We start from the raw sequence: 18,829 nt of genomic DNA on the forward strand, positions 1-18,829 counted from the left end.
TTTGTTGAGGACGTTATCAATCTGTTTAAGTAAACTTTGGTATTACCCAGAAGATTGTTCTCTGTTTATTATATTGCTTACACTGTATTCAAATTGTGTGAATATTCTGTCTTAAATGAACTCCATTGCGTGTAGATTTTGTAGGGATCTCCAAACAGTGGGTGGTTTCATTACGCACTACAGCTATGGATATTTTACACACTGCCAAATGAGTTAAAGATGATTTTTTTTTAGCATTATTTATTTGAACATGGGCCACTACAAGTTTAATGAAAGAAGTATAAAATTGTTTACAAATATGAAATGTCTGGAGAAAAAAATGAGGGCATTACTTGGTTTTATGTGGTTTTGTATTGGAGGACAGCAATCACCCTCACACCCCTTATCACTGATTCTAATAGTCACCCAGCAGTATCACTGAGGGCTCTATTTCTTGGTGCTCCCTAAAGAGTTTAGGCAGTGGATCTTGCATTGACAATACTCAATTAATTCTTTCTAAATGAAATAAAAGGCTGATCAATGTAATAGGTGGTAATAGATTAAACCTAATTGCAGCCTAACTCTCTGTTTTAAGTGCAAATAATAAAGGCAGTAGATTAAGGGAAGTTGTTTGGAGGGGAGGGGGATTGGAGATTAGAATAAAAGCAAGAAGTCCAATTAAGAAAGTTAGCATTTGATCCCAAATCAAAATTCTTCTCATTCATGGAAGATGAGCTAGCTGGGAAGAAGGGACGACAGAGATAAGAGAAAGGGACTTGTTGCCTCTTGAGTCTGCAATTCATTGACTTCATCTTTGTAGATAAGAATGCACACTTTCAGAGAAATTTGGGAACATAGTATGCCAAGCCAAAATTTTTGAGGTTATGAGTAAGTAGGCTAAATTCTGTGAGTATTTGAACTTATTCTATGTAGTAGTGAAAAGGAAGGACTAGTTCTTCCTAAAGTGCTTAACTAGACTGTCAATTGCTTGGGCACATTGAGAATGTAGCTCGATAAAATACAGAAAACGTACACATATTGATGTGCTATCTGAACTGTATGTTTCCTACTATTTTGAGTACTATGTTTGAAGGTTGCAGAATTTGATTTATCTCCTATCTTGTATTACTTTTATCTTATTCTAGAAAAGATAATGAAATATTCTTGAATATATATGTTAGTGTTTCCTGTATGTAAAAATAAAGGATCATTCCAAATACTTTAAGAAGTTGGTTTAATTTTATTTTAATACCTGCAAGTTATTCTTTCTCAATTCTCTTTCCATTATATTTCAAAAAGTGATTTTGCTCTTTACCCCATGTTCAATACTATAGTGATATGGGTGAGAGAACTGGAAAAATAGAGATGAAATTATATATATATATGTGTGTGTGTGTGTGTGTGTGTGTGTGTGAGAGAGAGAGAGAGAGAGAGAACTGGAAAAATAGAGATGAAATTATATATATATGTGTGTGTGTGTGTGTGTGTGTGTGTACAATGCCTTTTAGAAGAATGCATTTAAAATTCTAAAATTTTATCCATGAGGATGAAAGGGCTATTTTACTCCAATGAGAGCCAATCCCATTCAGTCAGTTTTTTCTCAACCTTAGAATTTGGCTGTGAAGATTATGATATTTGGTAACTCTTTTGAACAATACCCAAAGAAGCTCTTTTAACTTGGTATTTTTTGCAGAGAGCAAAGGTGAAGAGAAGTGAGAAGGAAATAACATTCAACACGAAGTTATTTGCCAGACACTGCACTAAATACTTTTACATGTTTTTTTCTTTTAACCTTCATAAGAGTGCTCCAAAAGAGCTGTCATGATCCTCATTTTCACTTAAGAAAATAGATTCAGATATATTAAATAACTTGCCCAAGTTCATGAGTGGCAGAAACTATGTTTGCCTTTTTTTTCTTTTTTTCCCACTACTCTCTCCTCAGTGTTTAGTAGTGGTTGGCACCTCACTTGTGCTCATTTAACATGATACATTTGATCTGGCTTCAAAACCTGGGTTTTTCTATTATTATTTTTGAATCCATAGTAGAAAAGAAGCTGTATACAATTTACTAACTAGTGTTAGCTTTGACTCCATTTTATTTATAGTTTGCTGTATTTATTTGAATACTTCAGTAACCAATATGGTTTGGTGATAGCTTTAAGTCACTTCACATTAGAAAATTGGTGAAACACTTAGTAATCGTCTCTGTGGCTTATAACAAAGTTCCATTCTGTTGGTTCAAAATAAACTGCTATCTAAGTGTAGGCTATCCCTCAGCCCTACAGGATTGAAAGAATCTGACTAGTTCTTGTACCACTGGTCAACAGACTAGGTAATTCTTTCGCTGCCTTAACCTATAGTCTCCCTCACCTTTCCTGTTTCCCGCTACCTAAGGTAGGTCAATATGGATGTCAGTTCCCCACATTTCCCTAGGAAAAACCAAGCTACCCAGTTTTTCTCCATATTCTTGGGTCTGTAGCATGTACAGTTACTTCATTTTTTTTCTCTTCTTTTTTCAGGGACTTTGAGCTTTTGGGAGACATTTGCAAGCACAAAGTATTAGGCAGAAAGCTTTTATGGAAGGCATGTTGAGAGGGGCATTTTCATAATAAGCTAACATTAAAAGCACCTATGTTTCTTAGCCTATATGTTTCTTGCAGGCAAGGAACATATCTCAATGGTTTACTACTGAATTAACAGTATCTAATCCAATACTCAGTCTGTAGTACTCACTCACTAGCACTCTTGTAGATGAATGAATAACTGAATTGCTCACTGACTACTGTTCTCTGATGGAAGGCTTTGAGCACACCAAGGTTTGAAGCTATATGTACTTCAGGAAAAAATGTTCTTAAACCTAACTTAGTCTTGTGGGTGTGAACCTATTAAAAACAGGATATTATGATGAGGTTATTTCAGGTAAGGTGTGGGCCAGCTCAATCAGGATGGGTCTTAATCTTATTACTGGATTTATAAGTGGAATGATATTCAGACAGAGTGAGAGAAAGCCATGGAGGGAGCATCCAGAAGCTAAAACCAATGTAACACAGAGGAGAAGGGAAAGGCCAGAAGACGCCACCATATGCCTTGCCATGTGACAAACTAAGGAACAAGCATTGCCAACAGCCTGCCCTGGAATGCAAGTCTTAAGGAAGAAAGGATCGTCTCGATGATCCTTTGATTTGGACTTTTTCCCAGCCTCAAATCATTAGTGAATAAATTCCCATTGTTTAACCAGACCCATTTCATGTATTTGCTTGAGTAGTCTAGGAAACTAAAATACTCACAAATTATTTGTTACCCTTCTTCCCATTGAACACATTGAGGAGGCAGAGAGAAGAGAAAAATAACCTGTCTATATTAATTCTCCCTGCTAGGGAGTGGGATAGAAATTCTATTCTTATGTGGGTACATGAAAAATGGTGCATCAGTATCTCTTCTGAAAAACCTATTCTAACATCAAATATGTGAAATGCAAGAACTTCAGGAAATAAAGCTCTCTTTTAATGTTAGCTTATTATGAAAATGCCCCTGTCAACATGCCTTCCATAAAAGCTTTCTGCCTTTTATGGCAGGAATAATACTTTGTGCTTGCAAATGTCACCCAAAAGCTCCAAGTCCATGAAAAAGAGGTTTCATGGACTTCCCTACTTTTAAGTTAGAGAAAGATATCGTCTGGGTATGTGCTGTCTGCTCTTTTCTCAAAGCAGTCTCTGTTTTTTTTTTTGTTTTTTTTTTTTTATTTCTGCATTAGTTTATGAAAGGGGTCTGCTCTACTAACCTGATCACCTGTTCAGTACTATTATATGAGAAAGAAATAAACTTCAATGGGATCTATTTATTATAGCAGCTAGCTCCCTCTAATTAAAACAGAAATTAGTATATTGAAATATATTGCTGCAATGTCAAAAGACTAAAATATGGGTCATGGACTTACAGTAGTTGAAAAGCAGAAAGCAAAGAAGCAAATGTTGAGAGATAGATATTGGAGATTAATGTTATGCAGTGATTGACTATTTAGTAAAACTATTGCCTGCAATAATCTGGAAGACAGATCTACTGAGCTTGTCATTCTACAAAAAAGTTGTTAGAAAGTGCCAGAATTTTAGCATATTGTTCTTTACTGCATTTATCAGCAAAGAATGAGATGAGCTCAGAAAAGAATAGGCTTATATGTAAGTATAAATGGGAAGTAGAGAGCCCATCTAGTAAATGCTGACCGTGTCTAACTCCAAAGAGTAGTCAAGAAGGCTAAAAACAAAACAACAAAGTAAACAAACAAACAACAACAACAGCAACAACAAAACACTTGACTGACAAAATCCCATTAACACGCCTTGGCTAAAGAAGCTGACTCAACAGCATTGCAAGGACACAATTAAGGGAGTCAAGATGTCCACACCTGGTATGAAAGCATGAGGAACCCAATGAATTCACTCCCTAGAGAATCTGATGGACACTAATTTGCTTTTTAAAAAGCAAAAGAAACCAGAAATCTATGGAGTTCAGTTGACAAAGGGAGCAGCATAAGATGCTCCAAGGTGCCATTCCCTGACAGAATCTTTGAATAGTTAGAAACAACTGGAAAAGCCATCTTCCTCAAAACTTCAGAAAACAGCTTAAGGGTTGCAGTAACTGGACAAAGGCTGAATCGAGAAGCTAGGAGGAGCTCACGGTGCTCTTGCTAGCCCCTCTCTCACTCCTTCTCAGCACAAGGCACAGCATCCTATGCTCCAATGTGGATCCCTGTTCATGTCAGGAGAGAGCATAGTCACCCCTATGTACTTATTGGATTGCCTATTGTCAATGCAAGTCTACCTAGTAGCGGCTTGAGAATCTGAAATAGGAAATTTGCCTCTGACTTGTTCTTCCAGAACTTGCCCTGCAGGGAGAAGAAGCTTGCAGATAGCTGAAGCAGGGTAGGAAAGAATAAGGTTAAAGCGGCCTGGAGTAAGGATTACCTACTTTAAGCTATGTAATAGAACACCTAGGAGGGTGAGAAAATCTATTTTGATAAGTAGTAGAAGAGGCATTTGATTTCCTGTAAAAAGGAATTCTTAAGCAATTCTTTGTGCAAGCACAAGCCCAAGAAAGATGGTGTCATAGAAGAGATGGAGAGGACCCTGAGCTTTGCATTTACCTTGGGCTTATATTCGTAATAGAAAGTTTAAATAAGGGGAGCATCAGCAAATGCACAGTCAATTTGCAAAGACTGAGAGTTTTTTTTTTGCATTGATTTTCCAGTTTGTGTTAGTCCCTTGGCTGGACACAAACTTAAGGGACAGACAGCTCAGGGACTAAATCCCAGTTAACAGGTTAAAATATTAAAATGTACAGTTGTAACAAAAGATTATTGGACAAATAATCAGGAAATGATGGGAAATCCAAAAAAAATCTAGAAACAATCACTGAAGAAGATCAGATTTTGGACATCCTGTACAAAGACTTTAAAAATGTTATCCTCTGAATGCTTAGGAGATAAAGGAAAACCCAGAGAAAGAACTAAAGGACATTCTCTGATGATTGAATAATATGAGAATTTCAATAAAGAGAGAGATTTTTAAAAGGAACCAAACAGAAATACTGGAGTTGAAGACCAAAATAAGTGAAATGAAAAATTCCCTATCAGGTTTCAACATCAGATTGGAACCAAAAGGAAAAAGAGCCAAGAAGCTTGAACAAGAACGTTGAAGTGATTCAGGCTAAGAAGCAGAGAGAAAAAGGAAAGAAACAAAGCAAACATAGCTTAAGAGACCCGTGGGACACCACAAGTGCACCAATATGTGCATTGTAGGAGTACCAGAAGAAGAGTAAGGGGCAGAAGGAATAATCAAAGAAAGAATAGCAGAAAATTTCCAAAATGTAATGAAAAACATGAATATGCACATTCAAGAATCCCCAAAAAACCCAAACAGGTAAACTCAAAGAACACAATACCCAGACACATAGTAGTAAAACTGTCAAATGCCAAGAACAGAGAATTCTGAAAGCTGCAAGAGGAAAGCAACATGTTATGTACAAGGAAGTTCCTTTAAGATTGCATTGATTTCTCATCAGAAACCATGGCAGTGGGTCAAAATATATAAAATGCTGAAACACAACAAATGTCAAATAAGAATTTTTTATCTGGTGACAGTATATTAAAAAATGAAGAAAAGATTAAGACATTCCCCGATAAACAAAAGCTGAGGGGACTCTTCACCACTAAACCTTCCCTCTAAGCAATGTTGAAGGGATTTATTCAAACTGAAAGGAAAAAACACCAAATAGTGTATTGAAACAGCATAAAGAAATAAACATAACCATATTGGTAATTATAAATGTTACTACTATTTATTTTATTTTTTGGCATATAACTTCACTTTTTACTTCTTACATGTTCTAGAATGCAGAATACAGTGTGTAAAGTTCTAATTTGTAATGAGTACAAAAGAAAGGTGAGGGAAAAATGGTATAGGAACAGTGTATATGGAAACTACTGAAGTTAAGTTGGTATCACATCAAATGTAAGTGATACGTATTAGGATTTTAAATTTCAGCCCCATGAAAACCACAAAGAAAATATATGAAAAATTGATGCAGAAAGAAATTGAAAGAGACTCAGAGTGGGACAAAACAAAAAAAATCAAATAATATGTGCTAGGCACTAACAGAAGAATTGAGGTATAATAACGTTATAAGACATAAAAAGATCAAATAGCAAAATGGCAGAAGAAAGTTCTGCATTATCTATAGTTACTTTAAATGCAAATGGCTTAAACTCCTCAGTCAAAAGGCAGAGATTGGCAGAATGGATAAAAAAAGCATGACCCAACTATATGCTAATTACAAGGGACTCAACTTAAAGTGAAATGCACAAAGACTGAAAGTGAAAGGTTGAAAAAAATCTACCATGCAAATAGTAGCCAATTGAAAGCTGGGGTAGCAATACTAATATTGGATAAAAAAAAGGCTTTAAATTAAAAAAAAAAAACTCTATGAGGGACAAAGAAGTTCAGTGCATACTGATAAAGGGGTCAGTTCAACAAGAGGACATAGCAATTCTAAATATACATACACCAAATGATAGAACCCCAAACTATTGATACATTTAAAGGAAGAAATAGAGGGTTGTACACTAGTAGTAGAAGATTTCAATGCACCACTTTCAATAATGAAAGAACATTTAGACAGGAAATCAGTAAGGAAATTAAAAAACTTGAACAATACTCTAAACCAACAAGACCTAATATGTGTATAAAACTTTATGAAGCAGCAGAATGCACATTCTTTTTTTTTTTTTTTTTTTTAACCACACATGAATTATTCTTCAGGATAGCTCATATGTTAGATCACAAAACAAGTCTCAATAATTTTTAAAAACTGAAATCATGCAATATATATTTTACAACAACAATGGGATGAAGCTTGAAACCAATAACAGAATGAAAGCTGGAAAATTCACAAATACGTGGAAATTAAGCAACATACATTTGAACAACCAATGAGTCAAAGAGCAAAGGGAAATTAGGAAATACCTTTAGGCAAATGAAAGTGAAAACACAACATACCAAAAACTTATGGCATGCAGCAAAAAGGCATGGGAATAAATTTGTAACTGCAATCTTATATTAAAAAAAGAAGAAAGATCTCAAATCAGAGACCTAACATTACAACTGGAGGATCAGAAAAAGAGGGCAAACTAAGCTCAGAGTAAGCAGAAAGAAGGAAATTGCAAAGACTATAGTGGAGATAAATGAAATAGAGAATAAAAATTAAAATAGAGAGAATCAATGAAACAAATTTGGCTCTTTGAAAAGATCAATAAAACTGACAAACTTTTAACAGCGAAAAAGAAAAAAAAAGAGAGAACTCAAATTACTGAACTCTGAAACAGTAAGGGAGGCATTACTACTGACCCCACAGAAATGAAAGGATTATAACAGGATACTATGAATGACTGCATAACAACAAAGTAGATAACCTAAATGAAATGGATAAATTCCTAGAAACACACACTACTTACACTGATTCAAGAGGAATTAGAAGATCTTGAGAGACAAATAACAAGTGAACAGAGTTAATCAGCAATCAAAAACCTCCCCCAAAGCAAAGCCCAAGACCTGATAGCTTCATTGGTGAATTTACAAATACTCCAGGAAGAATTAACACCAATCCTGCTGAAACTCTTTCAAGAAATTGAAGAGGAGGGAACAATCCTAACTCATTCTATGAGGGGGACACCATCTTAATATCAAAGTCAGATAAAGATTCCACACAAAAAAATTACAGACCAATATCCCCTATGAATATAGACACAAAAATTCTCAACTAAATACTTTGAAACCAAATCCAACACCACATTAGAAAATCATCCACTGTGATGAAGACAAAAATGACATAAACAGGTACAAAAAGAAATAGAGGATCCCAATAGATCTATAACAAGTAGAGAGATTGCATTAATACTAAAAAACTCTACTTGTAAAGAAATTCCAAGTATCAAAGGGCTTCACTGGTAAGTTCTACCAAATATTTAAAGGGGAATTAATATCAAGTCTTCACACAGTCCTTCAAAAACCAGAAAATGAGGGAACACTTCCCAAATCATTCTGCAAGGCCAGTATTGTCCTGATACCAAAACCAGACAAAGACATTACAAGAAAAGAAAACTATAGATTAAAAAAAAATCCATGGAACTATATGTCACAGTGGACCCTAAGTTAAACCATGGACACTAATTAATAATAGAACTATAAAAATGTGCTATCATCAATTGTAACAAATATTCCACACTAATTTAAGTGGGGAGGTATATGGGAATCCATGATTTTATCCATGATTGTCCTGTAAACCCACAACTCCTATAATGAAAAAAAAGTGCCTAAAAGTGAAAAAACACAAATGCCCATCAACTGATGAATGGATAATTAAAATGTTATATATCTGTATAATGGAATCTATTTGGCAACAAAAAATAAATGAAGTACTGATATATGCTACAATGTAGACAATCCTTGAAATCATTATTCTATGTGAAGGAAGCCATTCACCAAAAGATCACATATTATTTTATTCTTTTTAGCTGAAGTGTCCAGAATAAGCAGACAGAAAGTAGATCAGTAGTTACTCAGAGTTTGGGGAATAGAGGATGGGGATGGCTAAAGGATGGGGATGGCTATTTCTTTTTGGATGATAAAAAAGTTCTAAAATTGTGGCAAACTCTGTGCATTTACTAAAAAAACATTGAATTGTATGCTTTAAAATGGGGTATTATACTATGTTATGTGACTCACATATCAATAATGCTGTTATTAAAAAAAAATTAAGGGAGCTACCTTCCTACCCAAGCCTGTTGTTTTAAATTACCCAAAGTAGCTGCCATGAGGTTGAGAAAAAGGCATATGAGCTGGAAAGCAAAACAAGGAAACAAATGAATGAATGAATGTCTAAAGAAGGTGTTCTAGTTTACTAGCTGCCAGAATGCAGTATACCAGAAATGGAATGGCTTTTAAAAAGGGGAATTTAATAAATTGCTAGTTTACAGTTCTAAAGCCAAGAAAATGTCCCAATTAAAACAAATCTACAGAAACGTCCAATTTAAGGCACCCAGGAAAAGATACCTTGGTGCAACAGGGCAGATGAAGTTCAGGGTTTCTTTCTCAACTGGAAGGGCACATAGTGAACACAATCAGAGTTTCTCTCTCATCTGGAAAGGCACGTGGTGAACACAGTCAGGGTTCCCCTCTCATCTGGAAGGGCACATGGTGAACACAGCATTATCTGCTAGCTTCTTCTCCTGGTTTCCTGCTTCATGAAGCTCCCCAGGAGGCACGTTTCTTCTTCATCTCCAAAGGCTGCTGGCTGGTGGACTCTTTTTTGTGGCTATGTAGTCCTGCTCTGCTTTCTCTGAATCTTTTTCTTTCTCCAAAATGTTATAGGACTCCAGAAACTAATCAAGACTCACCCAAATGGCTGGAGACATGCCTCTACCTAATCCATTTTAACAACCACTCTTGATTAAATCACATCTCCAGGGAGATGATCTAATTACAGTTTCAAACATACAATACAGAATAGGGATTAGAAGAAGTGGCTGCCTTTACAAAATGCGACTAGGATTAAAACATGGCTTTTCTAGAGTACATACACCATTTCAAACCAGCACACAGGCTCAAGTTTGAAATCTGATAAAGAACTTAGGTGATGACTAAGTTCATCACTTAGGTGATGACTACTGACTCATGAAACTTACTGGAAACAAGATTTTCAGGGAATTGCATTCCCAGTGAAGCAATAATCACAGCCACACCAAATTCTGTTATTGTAAAACAGCCCTCAGGTCCCCAAACTTACATTGCAGGAAATAAGCCATGATGGCTCTGACTGCTGAAAGAAATCACATTTTCAAATGCTCTCTTTAGATACGGCCATGGAGGATGATGGACAAAGAATAGTATCCTGGAGGGTGGAGCCTATAGCATGGAGAACCTTGGACAGTGTAGCGCCTTCTGGAGAGCAGAATCAGGGTCTAGGAATTTGCCTGACTTTTATGAGTTGGGACTTTACCATGCCTGCCCAGTAGCTTTTCATCATTGAAATGGATCTGTGATTGCTATAGGTCTACTGTTTTTCCCACTTCTCACTTGGAGTCTTAATTGGAGTTTTCAGGTTTCTGCTTTAGCATTGAAGTGTTGGTATATACAGAGGAAAGCAAGATGTTGTCTTCATAGTTTACAGGTCATTGGACCACAAGAAGCTACATCCAGATTTAGTAGAGAGAAATACAATATCTCAGTACAGTAAATGGATTGCCTATTTGCTGTAACTTTTTGAACATGGGAAGAAGGGAGTTCCTGATTGTGGTGACTGGCAGAGTAGACAGGGGCAGTGACTGATGGCTACCCAAAAAAAAGCCATAGTCTTTTATTCTTTTTGGTCATGCAACTATGTTCTCCAGCCTCATTTACATTCAATTGTGGTCTTGTTACAAGGTCTTGCCATTAGAATAATAGTGGAAGATACATGTATCACATCCAGATCTGGCCCATTAAAAACCATTGTGTGCATTTTTTCATTCTTCTTGTATCTCTTGGCTAAAATGGGGATAGTCCCCATGGTGACCTTGGAAGTCAAGTGTTCACTATGGCAAAGCCTTTATCAGCTTAGGTCCTTGAGCAGCTACATGGAGGAGGGCTCATCACGTTTATCCACTCAACACCATTACCTGAATAAGAAAACTTCTCTTGAATTTGAGCCATTATATATTTCCAATCTATCATTTTGTAAAGCATATGGATTCCCCTAACTAATGCAACTCTCATAATTGAATGACTCCACAGTACATGCTGAGTTTAATAAGTTGTTCTCACTGGGTACTTTTTTTTCTTTCACTGATTCATACACACTCTTTGTGGAGTTTTCAATGACTGCTCACAAGTCTTACATTATTACATTTTATTCAAGGTGGGTTTTCTTCCCTTGGGTCTTTTATCTTTCTCCTCATATTTGATCTTTTTGGTACTTTTGTGCTTGCATTTTTTACTTCTATGCATGGTACATCTGTAAACGGGTTTTAAATAAGATGGAAAACATGAGGAGTTTGTTCCCTAGGAAGTTAAATCAAAGAGAATATAGACTGAATAAACATATATTATGACTATTAAATTTGTATCCCCCACTTCATACACTTGGCAGTGAAGATTTTTCCTTAAATAAATCTACATTGTGAGCACATTAGTTCTTTGTGTGTGAGAAGATAAAATTTATTTAGTTCTGTAACAGGCAATCTGTATTTTAGACCTTCTTAAAATCTAATTCGGATTACGACCCAGTGAATTTGTTTGATAACTGTAGAACCAATCCATACTAATAGTTCAAAGTGACCATTGATGGTGCAGCCTGCACCCAAATTTAATATGGTTAAGTATCAGGTTAGTCACGTACTATAACATTTTTCCATTCTTTCACCTTTCAATTTTGAAAAAATTTTCTAGAAAGTAGCATATTAAAAAAATCTTGTGTTACTCATTTAAATAATTTATTTTTCAATCAGCTTGATGATTAATACACTCTATTCATTTTCTCCTTTTAAAAAACCTGGAACAAACAGGCTTGCATGGTGTATATATAATTCATTTAGGTGTTGAAGTCTGAGTCTACATTTGCAACAGGAAATTTCAAATGAGCCATAATTAATATGTCACTTTAGGAGGAGCAGTAGGATGAGGGGGTGGAAGTAAATGAATATACCTGATGTTCTTGCACTGTATGTATTGAAAGGAGAAATTAAAGTTAATGCACAAAGAAAAGACTGGTTTGCAAGTCTATTTCTTTGACTGCAAGCCAAAGCAAATGGGTATATCTTTAGATATCTACTTCTGGAGGTGTGGAAAGTGTAGGTTAAGTTGATAGAGTGCAGCACATTTCATGTGGGGAAGTTTGAAGAGTGTACTAATCTGAAGGCCAACCTTGTTTTTCTCAGCTCCACTGCCATTTACTGGGTGAAATGTAAAACTCTATTTGTCATTTCCAATTCTCAATTTTTCTCTTGAACAAAAAGAACAAAGAGCTGTATCTCTCCAACCTCATCTATTGATATGGAGTAATATATTTAAGGCAGAAAATCCTATAGAAATATATTACATTACCTGCCTACAGAAATGTATACTACCTGCTTATAACACTTATCTTGCATTCCATGAAATTTTGAATTCATCACTGACGTAAGATTTGGTAATTCAATATTGACTTTTGACAAAGGCTCTCTGGGGGTCATCTTGGACTAACGTTCAAGTATGCCAATCAATGAAGTTTGACGAATTCAGTTCTTTTCTACATACATGGAATCAGGAAGGGACTTCCATTCTATATCTGATAAATCTTGTTTGGACTACTCTAGACAGAAATCACCAATGTTTTTTTAATTCTAGTTGCTCTCAGAGCCATTTTACTACAAGGAAAGGGTCTTTCCCAGGCTTGGGTCTGCAGGATTGCCCCACAGGCTTTGTCCATATTCCAAGCTATTGCTGAATCATAAGCCCAGTAAATCAACCAAAAAGGCAAAAGAAATGCATGAGTCTTTTAGGTGTACCATTTGTACTATGTTGGGCAAATGAGTCTAGCTGATCCCAGAATCTAATTGGTATGACTTTACACAGAATGTTGGAAATTTCAGGTGAAAGAGATTGGAATTAGAAATCAGAATGCTTACTATTCTTGGCTATGGAAGGCTATCCCCAATTGAGGTGCGCTTTTAAAAGAGGGATTTGGGAGAACAATGGCCCCAGAGGCGGGAGACTAGGTAGTGAAAAAACTTAACATGTCCTTTGAGGGACTGATTTGGAAGTGAGGATGTTTAGCTTGCAAATGAGATGCTTTATGAGAACCATGGTAGCACAGTCATGGTGTATGTTTCAGATGGAGAAACAACCAAACCAAAAAAGAGGAAAAAAAACCAAACAAGCTAGTAACAAATAATCAGTGGATTTATTTACCGGATTAGAATTTGGTTAAATATAATGAAATGAAATTTTCTACTAACTGGCATTAAATTATAGTAGTGAGGTCCACATCACTGAAATTATTCTGACAGATATTAGTAGTTCATCTATTAAATATATTTGCAAACATGGGGAAGAAATGTAAATTACTTGAATTGTACAGGATAGAGTAATGTTAAGAGAGCAGGCTCAGGAAGCAGAGGAATCAGAATTCCAATCTGTTCTCCATCACTTACTAGTTGAATGCCTCTGAAATTTAATTTCTTTTAGCTTAATTTTCTCATTTATAAAATACAAATGATACAGTATTTACCTGAGAGAGTTGCTGTGAGATAAGATAATGCATTTAATGCCCTTAGGCCAGTCCTGCAATACAGGAAGCAATCAATAAATTTTATAGCCAGTCATTGTTGTTATTATTATTATTAAAATATGACTTTGAACTTGAAGAATTGTGGATGATCTAAAAACTTTGCAACCGATTTTGTCTATGGAAGAATATCTTACTATAGCTAAAGTTAAGATGTTTTTCAGTACTTAGAAATGTTGCTAAATGGGGTTATTAACAAATCATTAAAGTTTGCATCACATTTAGCAGGAATGCTGCTAATATTATGCTGCATTTTCTGTTTGCATAGAAAGTCTATTTAACCCTTCCTTTAAAATAAGGACATTGACATAGTAAATGCTAGGGATGAGCTAAAGGGAGATGATCTGGGAAAAATCAAACACTTATCTGCATCTTCATAATATGTGTGTAAATTGAGACGTCTTTTACAGGATATTTTAAGTTTTTCTCTGCTATTGAAGGAAAGTCTATTTTATGACAGTGTGTTCTTAGGAACTAATTATTTGTAGATACTTGTTCAATATTAACAGTCACTGAGTTTGAGGAAGAAATGAAATAAACACAGGTTTTTGTTGTTGTTGTTGTTAAGGTTTAAAACCCCATCATGTCAAAAATTAGAACGAGTAGTTAGAGAGTTTAGAATAAAGAAAATGACCAGAGGAAATTCACATTAATGGCTTTAAAAGTCTAATTAATTTCATGCCATTTAGCATGAATTCGCATAAACAAGTTTGATTTTATGGGGATTTACAATTTGTTATGTGTATTTCTGTGAGCTCCCTGAAAACTTTCTATGTTTTGCTCTATTCTACTTTCCTTTCATAAATTTTGGTGTTACAAAACTGTTAGTCATAAAAAGGTATTTATAGTTCCATATAAGTTCCTTCTTTTTTTTTAAAAAAAATGCAGTTTTAAAAGTAATAAAGGCCTTCCTTCTGTAATACTTTGATTTTTCCTAAGGGAAGATTAATTTGTAAATATGCTAATGGATTTGTATAATATTAAAACTCCGAAGAAAAAAATTACATTACTCCATATGAATGAACACATCTATCTTATTTAATTTATAAACTAATGGCAGAAAACCCCAAAACCATTTCCTACTATGTGCCTTATAACTAAAATGACTGCGGGCACAGCCATGAACTTGACATTTTATAGCAAATTTATTGGATGAAAAAATTTTTCAGTCCTTTTATTGAGTTTTCCTCATTTAGCTGTATTTGGATTCTAGCTAATAAAATGCAATTCCTCTTACACATAGGTGAAAAAGTAAACATGCCGCTCAAAATAGAAGCAATTTTTAAACAGGAAGCAGACTAAAAAGAACAAATGCTTATTTAGGAGTGATATCAGAGCTATGGATTCTGTGATAGAGATGTTCCCACAGCTAACTTTCATTAAAACAGCAGGATGACTTTTCAGGTTAGGCAATGGACTAAGGACTTGGTGGCTCAGTTAAGTTAGCTATTATGGATTTATTCTGATATTCTGTACGAGATATTTAACCCCTTTTCTTCTTGATTCTTCCATTAATATTTATTTTCAGCAGCCAGATAAGGCCATTGCATAAATTGCTTCCTGGGTTGAAATGATGATTTTGGTGCCCTGCAGGATTCCTGTGATGGCCTTAAAATGATCATTGGCTGTTTTCATATCTGTTTGAATGTCCTGAGGTAGTTGTTTCCACTCATGTATCACATTTCAGTTGTTGGTATGTTCCTTTAACTGGGCCATATCTTGGAGTTTTCTTAATATGACTTGCTACTTTTGGCTGGCATCTAGGCAGTTGATTTCCTTAATTAGTGTATTGTGGAGATTGTTTTTTCCTCTTTTAATGAGGATTTTCTTGCTGGATGGCTTTGTTCTCTATCTGTTCTAAAGTTTGCATTACTTGGGCATCTTTCTTGGATGGACTCAATGAAAGCTGGCTGGGCTCAGAGAGGAAATAAGCAGACATCTGTAGGAAGAGGGGCTCTAAATTGAGAATTATCCACTGTTGGGATTGAATCATTTCCCCACAAAAGATGCCCTGATGCTTTGGGTTGAACTCAGATGTAAATAGGACCTGTGAAGATGCCATTAGCAGTTAAGGTATGGACTCATTTGTCAGTAGGATCTTGAAGAACCTGCTTAAATGAAGCCAAATTGAATCAGCATGGGCCTCAATGCATATGACCAGAGGCCTTCTAAGCAGAGGAAATTCAGACACAGTCAGCCAGATGCTGGAAGTCAGTTCAAACCAGAGGAGCAGACACGAGGGGAGAGAGATTCACCCTGTGATGGAGGATTGCTGCAGAGCTGCCATCTCTCAGACAAAGCAACCCTGATAATACCATCATGTTGGAATTCTAGCCTTCAAAACTGTGAGAAACTAAGTTCCAGTTTGAGCTAAATCACTATATGGTATTTGCTGTAACAGCCCTGGAAAACTAAGACCTACATGCTTCAACACTAATTGTCTCATAAATAGATCTAAAAATGAACTTGCAATTCTGATAATTCTTCCTAATAATAACTGCTCTGTTTTCATAAAAGTTCTCTGCTAGGAACTTGGAGAATCTTCATTAGAGGAGAGAGTATAGCGAAGGGAAATGATGGAAGTTGTCTCATTTCCTAGAAAAGCATATTGGGAGGGTTCTGTGCAAAATGAATAGAGATGGATTTGATTATCATCTTTTAGCTTAATCTATTTGGTTTTACCTATTAGATTTTGGTTCTTAGCATAGAAAAGATAAGAAACTAACTGTAGAAAATAGTTTATAATAATGCAAAAGCTTCAACTTGTTTTGTTCTTAAAAAACTGGCCTTTACTTACTCTATATATGTAGACCATCATTACATGATTTAGAGAAATTAATATGTTTTTTTTGTGTGTGTTTTGTTAAATGGGAAGAACTACCGCCTTCATGCATGCCAGTGATGTGGATAGAATTTGTTAGGTTGTTTTTTTGATTTCTTGTGTGATAGAAATCTAATTTAAACTGTATGGTGGGTGGAAAGGATTTATTGGTTTGGGTAACTGACAAGTCTAGGAATACAGCTACACTGGACCTTACTGCATCTAGGTCCTCACATTATTCCATTAGGAACTGGTCTCTCTCCCTCTCTCAGCTCTGTTTTGTTCTTCATTGACTTCAGCTTTATCCATTGCTACCAGCTAGTCCAGTCATACATTGAGCGTCTCTTTCACAATGTACTAGCAGATCCTAAAACTGACTGCAGTTGTCCATCTTGGCTCATGTATCTGCACTTGGAGCTAGGGCATGAGGGTCAGCACCACCCAAACCACAAGGCTGAGAACTGGAGAATGGTGATTTCTTCTGGGAAACTAGGAAGCCTATTCCTGTAGGAAGAGGAATGCGTGATGTGCAGGCCAAAAGAACATATATCTCTGCCACCTCTAAGAATTGAGGAGGCATAGCTTAACCAATAGCTAGGAAACATGACCCAAGTGGCAAAACAACAAAAGGAGAGATTGTATAAGACACAAAGAGTTATCAGGGCATTCCTGGTTGGAACCTTGCCATTCAAAGTGATATAGTTGATTGAAGTGTTGCCTATGCGGCTGCAGATATAGCTGGGGAGGGGAGCATACAACAGTATCTTTGGTCTATGATCAGGTTTGTAATGTTATCCACAAGTTTTGTTTCTCCCAATTAGCATATAATTTATCTAAAAGCAGGCACTATGTAATAATCTTTTATTGTACTTCTCTAAGAGCCTGGCACAGTGCTAGATATGAAGCAAGCACTCAGTAAAAACTTTTGATGGATTCATTTCAGCTGTTTGCCATGCCTATCACACTGCAGGATTTCCTAGTGATTTTTCTCAAAAAAGTCACCCTCTCTGGGAGCTACATTTGTTTCCAATCGCTCCATATTACTTGAGTCTGAATCTGTCCTTTTAACATACCTCCAGGTTTCTGTGCTTTCGATCACACCACCAACGCTCTGTCTGGCAGAAGCTGTCTTTCTTCCATACTGAAAGGCTGTGCTGTGCAAAGTATTGCTTCATGCTGCTTTCCTGATCCGCTTTGCATAACTGCCTGCAAGAAAGTATATTTATGGATAATCCAAAAGAGGGAAATATATAGAACTTTTTCTTGGCTCTGGCATATTTTATGGGTTAAACCCATTAAAATAATATTTCAGTGAAATTCTACATAAGGTAAGCAGTTCTCAAATCCTAGCCAAAGGTCAACAAATTTTAGATCATATTTGAGACACTGTAACTTTAAAAACACTAATTAGGACAGTTTCTTAAAAGCACATTATTTTTTATTGGTCTATAAGAGTTCTTGATTCAGTTTTTAGAAGGGGCCCTGGAGATAATATAGTCCAGGGATAGAAAATAGATTCACCTTGTATGCCAAATTTGATCAATTGTTAGGGTATGTCTATAGTGCTGTATTATGGAAGAATTTATGGCTAAAGTCCAGGCTCAGTGGGAAAAAGTGCCGTGATAGATTTGTTTTTATTAATCCACCACACTTAAAGGATGGGATAGCAGCACAACATGAGCCATGTATTTGCCAACTCGTACCAGTTTCCCATTTTTACAAAATCAGTTACTAGCAAAATTAATCCAAGATCACATTCCTAGTTAGAAGCAGAGCCCGGTCTTTTTTTAGCTGAATCCTACAATATTTTTACAAAGTCTCTTTCCAAATAGATTAAATGAGATAGACTTGCAGGAGCAGTCAGCGTGGGGTCTGATACATCATCTAAACCCAATACATTTTAGCTCAATGTGAAATCTTAATTAAATTGCATGGCCTGTTATTAACAACAACAACAAAAATCACCCAATGTTTATTGAGCATGTACTGCACACTAGGTAGCCTTGTATTTTGGTGAGTGGGACTTCTTAATTTGTTCCTTAGATTATTTTTTCTACCAGAAGGAAGGAACTGGATTGTAACAGGATTCATCTCTGCCAGGTAGCTTTGTTTTCATTACCTATGAATCTGGTTCCCTCTTAGAATCCTAAAGTCTACTGCCCACAGACAGATGAGGAA

The sequence above is a fragment of the Tamandua tetradactyla genome, chromosome 3 (assembly GCF_023851605.1).
Source record: "Tamandua tetradactyla isolate mTamTet1 chromosome 3, mTamTet1.pri, whole genome shotgun sequence".
NCBI lineage: Eukaryota > Metazoa > Chordata > Mammalia > Pilosa > Myrmecophagidae > Tamandua > Tamandua tetradactyla.